Source organism: Dipodomys merriami, unplaced genomic scaffold, assembly GCF_024711535.1.
Source record: "Dipodomys merriami isolate MVZ:Mamm:240054 unplaced genomic scaffold, mDipMer1.0.p SCAF_7, whole genome shotgun sequence".
Classification (NCBI taxonomy): domain Eukaryota; kingdom Metazoa; phylum Chordata; class Mammalia; order Rodentia; family Heteromyidae; genus Dipodomys; species Dipodomys merriami.
In genome coordinates this window covers 50,101,226-50,109,846 of record NW_027206290.1, presented here as the reverse complement: position 1 = coordinate 50,109,846, position 8,621 = coordinate 50,101,226, and positions in this window count along the sequence as shown.

Below are 8,621 nucleotides of genomic sequence, written 5' to 3'. Positions count from 1 at the left end.
AAACCCAGAAGCAGTGCTGTGGCTCAAGAGTACTAGCTATACTTGAACAAAAAGAGCTCAGAGGCTGCAATGCTTGGTAAGAAATGTATGCATTATCCTGCCAATGTAATTGTAACCCCTCTGTACAGTATGTTCTCAAATAAAATAAAATAAAATTTAAAAAAAAAAAAAGGAGCTCAGAGACAGTGCCCAGGTCTAGAGTTCAAGCCCCAGAACTAGCCCTCCCCACCAAATAACACAAAATAACAATTAGTGGACAAGAAAGATGTTTCCATAACTATCTTCCAAATGAAAAACAAGTAAAAAAAAAAAAAAGTCAAGCCAGGCCTTGGTGGCTTGCACCTGTAATCCTAGCTACTCAGGAGCCTGAGAGATCTGAGCATCTTGGGTCAAAGTCAGCCAGGGCAGAAAAGTCTGTGAGACTCTTCTTTATAATTAACCTTTGAGCTGTGGCTCAAAGTGGTAGAGTAACTAGCCTTGAGCAGAAAAGCTCATGGACAATGCCCAGGGTCTGAGTTCAAGCTCCACAACCAAAGAAGAAGGAGGAGGAGGAGGAGGAGGAGGAGGAGGAGGAGGAGGAGGAGGAGGAGGAGGAGGAGGAGGAGGAGGAGGAGGAGGAGGAGGACAAGGAGGATGAGGAGGACGAGGAGGACGAGGAGGAGGAGGAGGAGGAGAAGGCGGAGGAGGAAGAAAGGAAAGAAGGAAGGAAGGAAGGAAGGAAGGAAGAAGAAAGAAAGAAAGAAAGAAAGAAAGAAAGAAAGAAAGAAAGAAAGAAAGAAAGAAAGAAAGAAAGAAAGAGAAAAGACAAGAGTCATGTTGGCCTGGATCCTAGACACATTCACACACACCGTGGGTGATTCAAAAAAACACTGAAGTGAACTTTGGGGGTGTTGTGCTTGGATTCTGTAGCATCTCTCCATCATAGGCTTCCTAGGGAAGGGGCACCTTTCTGATGTGCACCCCTGGCTTGCTTAGGAGCCCAGCAGAGATATACATGCATTAAATGCACATATACTATTCATTTAGAACTGGTCCTCCATTTGAAAAAAAGTCTGTCTTGCTGGGTGCTGGTATCTTATACCTGTAATTGTAGCTACTCAGGAGGCTGAGATCTGAGACTTGTGGATCAAAGTCAGCCCAGACAAGAAAGTTCCTGACACTCTTATCTCCAATTAACTACCAAAAAGCTGGAAGTGGAGCTGTGGCTCAAGTAGTAGAGTGTGAGCTTTGAGCAAAAAAAGCTCAGGGACAGTTCCAGGCCAGGACTGGGTGTGAGCAGTGTGAATGCATGTGCACACGCGTGCACACATGCACACACACTAATCGAAATCTAAGTCTTGCATACACTCATTCAAATAAGAACAGATTAGATCTGACCTAAGAAGAGACTTTGCTGTATGGTGAGAAGGGGCTACTATTGCAATTGGGGAGGAGTCCTGCAATAGAGCAAACACTCAGACCATAAAATCTGCAGGGGCAGAAAAGAGGTTTTCTTTTATAGGTGAAGTCAACAGGCCAAAAGGAATGGCAAGCAGGTAATAGCCACTTGGAGCAAGGGCCCCAAGCTAAACCTGCTACAGAGAGACAGGCAGGGGTGCTACCTCCCTGAGGTTCACATTTCAGAGACAAGCTCTAGGGTTGTAAAACTGGCAGGAGGCTAATTTAGCTACTAAAAGGATTTATATCCTCCTCTGAGTAGAGTCCTTGTTGACTCAGTAGACGAAATTCAGTTAAGTTTCCGTCCACCAACCTCGATCTGGAGCTTTGATTTACCCCCTAGCTAGCACACAGCCCCTTCCCAAAGTGATTGAACCCTGAACCATCCCCTGAACACAATTATTTTTAGTCATGATTACATCTTCCAATAAAAGAAAATGCCTTTTGTGGCCAACCTTTGGGATGTCTGCACATTTGGGCTAGGCTGACCTGAACATTCTTCCTATATTAAAAGGCCACTCGGGGCTGGGAAGATGGCTCAGTAGTAGAGCGTTTGCCTTGCAATGCATGAGGCCCTGGGTTCGATTCCTCAGCACCACATAAGCAAAAAGAAAAAAAGCCAGAAGTGGCGCTGTGGCTCAAGTGGTAGAGTGCTAGCCTTGAGCTGAAGAGCTGAGGGACAGCGCCCAGGCCCAGAGTTCAGGCCCCACAACCGGACCCCCCCCCAAAAAAGGCCACTCTTCTCCTATGAATAATGACAGAACTCTTACTCATGGTCTTATGATGATCCTTTAAATAAAGTCTCTCCTTCCCCAAGCCCCGATGTACTTGTATGTGAATGCACAGAAACACACTGAGTAGAGGAGGGAAAGGGGTGCACAATGGAGCTCTCCCCCACAAGCCACCAATGGGGAACAGCACCCAGCTCCCTAAACAGAATCAGGAGTTGGTAAATTGAACCACCTACCAAAGGTATCAATCAAATTTGAAAAATTCTACAAGCTTTCAGTTCACAGTATAATTTTATGGGACTAGAGATGGTATTACAATAACAGGGTCAGGGAGAGGGGAAGCAAAGAAATGACCACCTGGGGGCTGGGAAGGTGGCTCAGTGGTAGAGCACTTGCCTTGCATGCTCGAGGCCCTGGGTTCGATTCCTCAGCACCACATAAGAAAAAAGCCGGAAGTGGTGCTGTGGCTCAAGTGGTAGAGTGCTAGCCTTGAGCTGAAGAGCTGAGGGACAGCGCCTAGGCCCAGAGTTCAGGCCCCACGACCGGACCAAAAAATAAAAAAATAAAAATAAAAAATGAAATGACCACCTGGATTCTTTACAGCTCCAGGGACAGTGGATTTCAGGTTCAAAGGCATCGTGAGGTCTGATCACTATAATCCTCATTAAACAGGAGTTTGAGGTCCAGAATGGCTAGAACAGCTACTGTACAGAAAAGCCCTCAAGATTCCATCTCCAATCAACCAGCAAGAAGTCAGATTGGAGATGTGGCTCAAGTGGTAGGGACCTCAGCATCAGCAAGCAGGCCCAGTGAATGTAAGACCTTGAATTCATACCCTAGGACTGGGGGGTAGGGGAGGGGAAGGAAGTGCTATGAAGTCAACCATGGCTGTGGTACTGTCCCTCAGAGCTGGCCAGTCTCCTCACGTGAGGAAGAAAGGCTGCCCAGTCCACTTAAGCAAGTTTGCTTGTTTGTTTGGACTATAGAGGACCCTTTATTTCTGGGACCTAGACTCTAGCATGTGGCATTTTGGTGTAGTACTTCCAGCTTTCTGCTGGAATCAATCAGCAAGAAGAAAAAATAATGATTATGAGGCCACAAAGTCTATGTTAGGGGTATAGTATGGCCACCCCAAAGCATTATCTTGGTCCTTCCAACTCCATCCCATGTTTGTGGCCATATATATATCCCACACCTCCCACCTATCTACAAATCCAAGAGCATCAATTTGGTGCTACCTTTTGCAGAGAACCAAAGAACCACCACTCACCTCACACTGAGGTTCCCAAAAGCAAACAACTGCTCACTGCAGGAGGTAGGGAAGCCCTGGCTATTAGGCCAATCAGCATCTTTTGAGGGTATGAGCTGGCCTTTCCCAGCTGCCTTGCCTAGCAGAGCAAGCCTCTGTTCTAGACCTCAGGAAGACTAGGACTTGTCAGAATGCAGTCCCTATCTGCTCAGGAGGGATGGTCAGGTAAGGACTGTGGCAAGTTGGAGCAATGAAAGGAAGTAGATGGTTTAAAAAAAAATAGCTTGACTGGGGGGCAAAAAGGGGCCCACTGAGTTTCTGTTCACTATGGCCTTTGATGGCTGCCTTCTCTAGGGACTTGTATGGCTACACAGTTAGAAATAGGTCTACTGTCTGTTCACAGATCAACAGTCCCATCTCAAGCCAGTAAGCAGACCAGGAGGGATGCACAGCTTCCCTTGTGTGTACTTTTTGATGGCTGGAGTTCCTTGGCTATCCACTCCCTTTACTACAACTGCCACCATCCTTGGGGGACCACCCCTAAATGTAGGATAGTGGAGGAAGACTCTTACTTTGCTGATGTCACAAAATACAAAGATAGACAAAGCTATAATCCCCATGGCCACACCCTGAATCAACTCAGCAATGCTTTCAAGATCACTTCAGGAAATCTAGGGGTCACCCTATAAGGCAGGACTCTGCGGATGACAAGCACCTGATTATCAGTAAGTCAGGAGTGCTGAGGGTTTACTCCAAATCAGTATGAGGGTCAGAAGGAACAGAGACAGTAAAGCACAAAGCAGTGGGAAAGTACAAGAAAAAACACCCTAGCTATACTTAGGAGGCTGTGATCTGATAATTGAGGTTCAAAGCCACCCTGGCAGGAAAGTCCATGAGATTTTTATGTCTAAAGAAATACTTAAAAAGCTGAAGTGGAGCTGTGGGTGATGGTAGTATGCTAGCCTTGAGCAAAGGAAGCTTAGGAATAGTACCCAGGCCCTCAGTTCAAATCCTATGACCAGCACAAAAAAAGGAAGGAAAGAAGGGAGGGAGGAAAGAGAGGGGAGGGAAGGAAAGAAGGAAGAAGGAAGGGAGGGAGGGAGGCAGGCAGGCAGGCAAAGGGTAATGGATAATTGCAGAAATTAACAGAAATTATTAAGTAGCAAACCTCTGGTATTGGCTCAGAAGAAACCCAGGCTCCCCCTGCTGTTGGCACTGCTTACAAATAGTTACTGTCTAAGTCAGAGTAACACTGGAGAACTAGGGGACACTGGAGAGGATGAGTGGAGAAGGGATACAGCTTGTCACAGTCGACATGCGGTCATACAGCCAGGAGCTGTCACCTTGTCCAAGCTTTGACAAGAGACTCAATGGTGATCGATTTAATCCCTTCTCAATCCCCAAAACATAAGCAGGATATGGAAGGGCCAGCCTTGTCCAGCCTGAGACCGCTGAAGGAGACAAGCAACAGAAGCTCTCATGTATATCTCCACCATAGGATCTCCAAGTCCAGCTAGAAGGGTTGAGCAGGCTTGCCAAGCTCAAACAGCCTTAACCATATTCATGGGCACTTCTGCTCTAGGAGGTCAAATGGAGGAGCAACCACTGACCTTAGTACTCACCATCCTGCCTTGGCTGCTTATTACACAAAACAACACTTAAAAGCTTATCAGATGGTAGATCCTCTCCTCTTGGACTCCAAAGAAGCTAGGGAAATCTGAGTCCAGAAGGATTCCAGAGATGTGGTTCCAGGAGTCAAGGAGAGCTCCAAGGTACAGACACACAGACCTCTTCCAGATCCCTTATCCCTGGATCTTCTGTGGCATTGAGCATCCTCGAGAAACTACTAAATGGGTCTAGATCTGAGAGCACCTCCAAACCTCTGTAATTTATACTCTGGAAACATTGGGCAGGACCTGCCAGAGGCTAAGACTGCTGAGGGCCAGCAGGAAGGGGCTGCAGCATGGAAGCACCACCTAGCCTGGGGGGACGGTCCTGTGGCCTGGCACAGGGTTGATCGGGAAAGGAGGGTGTGTGTGTGTGTGTGTGTGTGTGTGTGTGTGTGTGTGTGTGTGTGTGTGTGTGTGTGTGTGTGTGTGTGTGTGTGTGTGTGTGTGTGTGTGGACGGTCCTGTGGCCTGGCACAGGGTTGATCGGGAAAGGAGGGTGTGTGTGTGTGTGTGTGTGTGTGTGTGTGTGTGTGTGTGCGTGCGTGCGTGCGTGCGTGTGTGTGTGTGTGTGTGTGTGCTGAGGATGAATCCCAGGACCATGGACATGCTAGTGATCTACTACTGAGCTGCCCTAGGGGATTCCTTTCTTTTTCTTCAGGTGTGTGTGTGTGTGTGTGTGTGTGTGTGTGTGTGTGTGTGTGTGTGTGTGTGTGTGTGTGTGTGTGTGTGTGTGTGTGTGTGTGTGTGTGTGTGTGTGTGTGTGTGTGTGCTGAGGATGAATCCCAGGACCATGGACATGCTAGTGATCTACTACTGAGCTGCCCTAGGGGATTCCTTTCTTTTTCTTCAGGTCTTGGAGCTTGAACTGATGGCCTGGCCGCTGTCCCTGAGCCTCTTTGTGCTCAAAGCTAGCACTCTGCCACTTGAGCCACAGCATCCCTTTCATTTTTTGAGTTGTTAATTGGAGATCAGAGTCTCACCAACTTTCTTGCCCTGGCTTGGCTTCGAACCATGACCCTCAGATCCTCCTAAGTAGCTAAGATTACAGGCGTGAGCCACCAGTGCCCAGCTGCCCCAGGGGATATCTATGGAGAGCTACTGTAATCTGCAAGTCCTCTCTCTCAGAGTAGAAGAGGAAGTGCTTTTTGTGTGTATTTGTGCCAGTTCTTGAACTCAGGGCCTGGGCACTGCCCATGAACTTTTGTGCTCAAGACTTGCACTCTACCACTTGAGCCACAGCTTTCCTTCTGGCATTTTAGTGTTTGAGATAAGTCTCAAACACATGAACTTTCCTTCCTGGACTGGCTTCAAATCAAAATCCGCAGATTTCAGCCTCCTGAGTAGCTAGGATTATAGACATGAGCCATTGGTGCTCATCTGAGGAAGTGCCTCCCTAGAGTGTGAAATCCCATGATAAAATTCAGAGCAGGTTGGCATGTGTCTCTCGCTGAGCATGAGCATTCAAGGGAGCTGTGGCAAGAGTGCAAAGACATGGGTAGTTTGTACCTAGTAGTCATTGATAGGACAAGAAGTTGGCTTAGAGCCATTTAAATACCTTTTCCAAAAAACATCCTGAGAGAAAAAAGGGTGAGGGCCAGTGGTGCTGGGGCCAGCCTGAGAGCCAGAGTCAGTTAGAAATCCCTTGGAGAACAAGAACAAAAGAAGCTGAATCAGGAGGTTCAGAAAGAACCACTAGAGAGCTCCTTCCAGAATAGGATACAAAGCCATAGGCCAGACTGGAGATTGTGTAGCCAATTCATGACAGAAGCAGACTCCAGTCAAGTGAGTTTCCCAGTGACCTTTATCATCTTTCCCTGAAGTTAAAAGGAGGGGGCAAATATGGAAGGAAAGATGCAACCTCCATACAGGAAAGCTCTCATCAGTGATGGCTTTGAGGGGACCAGGCAAGATGCCAGTCATTGGAGTATGGGACATGGAATCAGCCAGAACACAGGCTCTGTTTTGGTGTGTTTTTTTTTTTTCTTTTTTTGGGTCTGGTCATGGGCCTTAACTGTGGGCCTGGGTGCTGTCCCTCAGCTCTTCAGCTCAAGGCTAGCACTCTACCACTTGAGCCACAGTGCCACTTCCGGCTTTTTTTTTTTTTTTGCTTATGTGGTGCTGAGGAATCGAACCCAGGGTCTCATGCATGCAAGGCAAGCGCTCTACCACTGAGCCACCTTCCCAGCCCCACAGGCTCTGTTATTTTAAAATACATATTAATTGTGCACATTAGTGAGTTTCACGGTGACATTTCCATATATGCACATACTGTGCTTGGATCAAATACACTCAATTACTCCCCCTCCACTTACACAACCCTAAGATCAGAACCTCTGCTTTGATTCCCACCTCCATAACTATTAAATAAAAATTTCAGGGGGCCAGAAGTAGAGTACGTTTTTCCATCTGTATAGAGTTTAAAAATTAGAGTTGCTGAGCTATTTGCAGAAGCTGGTATAGCAAATTAACCAAGTAGTACACTATAATTGCCTACATGATCCCCATTTTCTATACCTGCTGTGAGGTTATGTTGTTAGTTAGAACTCTCAGAATCTGGTTGATACTGAGAGCTTTTAGATTTGTGATGTGGGGTATGTGTGTGTGCGCATGCATGCACAATATTTGAATTTAGGGCCCTATAACTGCTTGGCTTACTGCTAGGCTGGCATCATATCACTTGGCCATGCCTCCAGTTTTTCTTCTTGCTGGTTAGTTTGGAGATGGAGTCTCTCCACTTTTCCTGTCCATGTTGGCCTAAAAACAAGGTTTTTCTGCTCTCAGTCCCTACCCCTGAGTATTTAGGATTACAGGTATGAGCCATTGACATCCAGCTTGTGTTTTAAATTTTTTATTGCTTAAATACTGCACTGAATTTTAAAATAGATTGGCATATGAGCCAATCCAGTGGGCTGGACACTTTGCTTTTTTTCTTGAGAACCAAGACTCTATCTTGGTTCTATTTTGCAGTAATCACATGGCAAATTTCAGTAAATGAGCAGAAAAGGTTAGTTTCGAAGGAAGCTTCCCTCACTGAATAGGTGGTAAAGGAATAGCATACAACCAAAGAGTTGATTAAATCTAAGTGCCATCTTTGGTTAACACTGCAGTTACATCAATGTTTCCTGTGAAGTTGTTCTCTGGTTTGTGTATCTGCCAACTTAGTGTTCCAAATATGATCCTTGGATATGAATTTGCTACATATACTCAAGTATCAAAGTCCCAGTGAGTCAAATGAAAATTACTGGCAGGGTTCAGTGGCTCACGTGTATAGTCTTATAGCAACTGAGAAGGCTGAAATTGTGAAATCATGGTTCAAGGCCAGACGAGACAAAAAGCAAAAAGGAAAAAATAACCTAAAGCAAAAATGGTATGACTCAAGTGGTAGATAGCCTGCCTATCAAGTGCAGGCTCTAAGTTGAGCTGAAACCAGAGTGCCATAAATAAATACCACTTTTATAAAAATGAAGTAACTAAAACAGAGCTACTTGTTGAATATGCCAGACATTGCAGTAATTAGATTTTTTTAAAGTACAGT